Source organism: Myotis davidii, unplaced genomic scaffold, assembly GCF_000327345.1.
Source record: "Myotis davidii unplaced genomic scaffold, ASM32734v1 scaffold421, whole genome shotgun sequence".
In the NCBI taxonomy this organism is placed as follows: domain Eukaryota; kingdom Metazoa; phylum Chordata; class Mammalia; order Chiroptera; family Vespertilionidae; genus Myotis; species Myotis davidii.
Window position 1 is genome coordinate 318665 of NW_006292440.1, and position 717 is coordinate 319381.

A 717-nucleotide genomic window follows, 5' to 3' on the forward strand; every position below is an offset into this window, starting at 1 on the left:
TGGGGGGGGGGGCCTCAGCCCGGCCTGTGCACTCTTGCAGTCCGGGACCTCAGGAGATAACGACCTGCTGGCTTAGGCCTGCTCCCGGGTGGCAGAGGGCAGGCCCAATCCGTAGGTGTAGCCCCTGGTCGAGCTCAGAGCAGGGCTGATTGGGGAGTTGGGGTGCTGCCCCTGTCATGCACAGAGCAGGGCGGATTGGAAGGTTGCGATGCCACCCTCATTCATGCTCAGGGTAGGGCTGATTGGGGGGTTGGGGCACCGCCCCCTGTCACACTCAATGCAGGGTCGATGCGCAGGTTGCAGCGCCACCCCCTGTTACCCACAGAGCAGGTCCAATCAAGGGGTTGGGGCGCTGTCCCCTGTCACTCACAGAGCAGGGCCCATCAGGGGGGTTGGGGCTCCATACCCTGTCACCCACAGAGCAGAGTGGATTAGGGGGATGGGGATCTCCCCCCCGTCACTCACAGAGCAGGGCCCATCAGGGGATTGGGGAGCTCCCCTCTGTCATGCACAGAGCAGGGCCCATGAGGGGGTTGGGGAGCTCCCCCCTGTCACTCACAGAGTAGCGCCGATAGGGGAGTTGGGGCACCGCCCCCTGTCACACACAGAGCAGGTCGGATCAGGGGGTTGGGGCACCATACCCTGTCACACTCAGGGCAGGGCCGATGGGGAGGTTATGGCTCTACGCCATCACACACAGAGCAGGGCCCGTGGCGG

The 717-nt window shown here is 65.0% G+C and overlaps 1 protein-coding gene across 2 annotated transcripts in view; it reads right to left on the reverse strand.

Moving 5' to 3' along the window:
* COG6 (component of oligomeric golgi complex 6) overlaps positions 1–717 on the reverse strand; it is a 132295-nt gene that overhangs the window by 37756 nt on the left and 93822 nt on the right. The window lies entirely within an intron of this gene.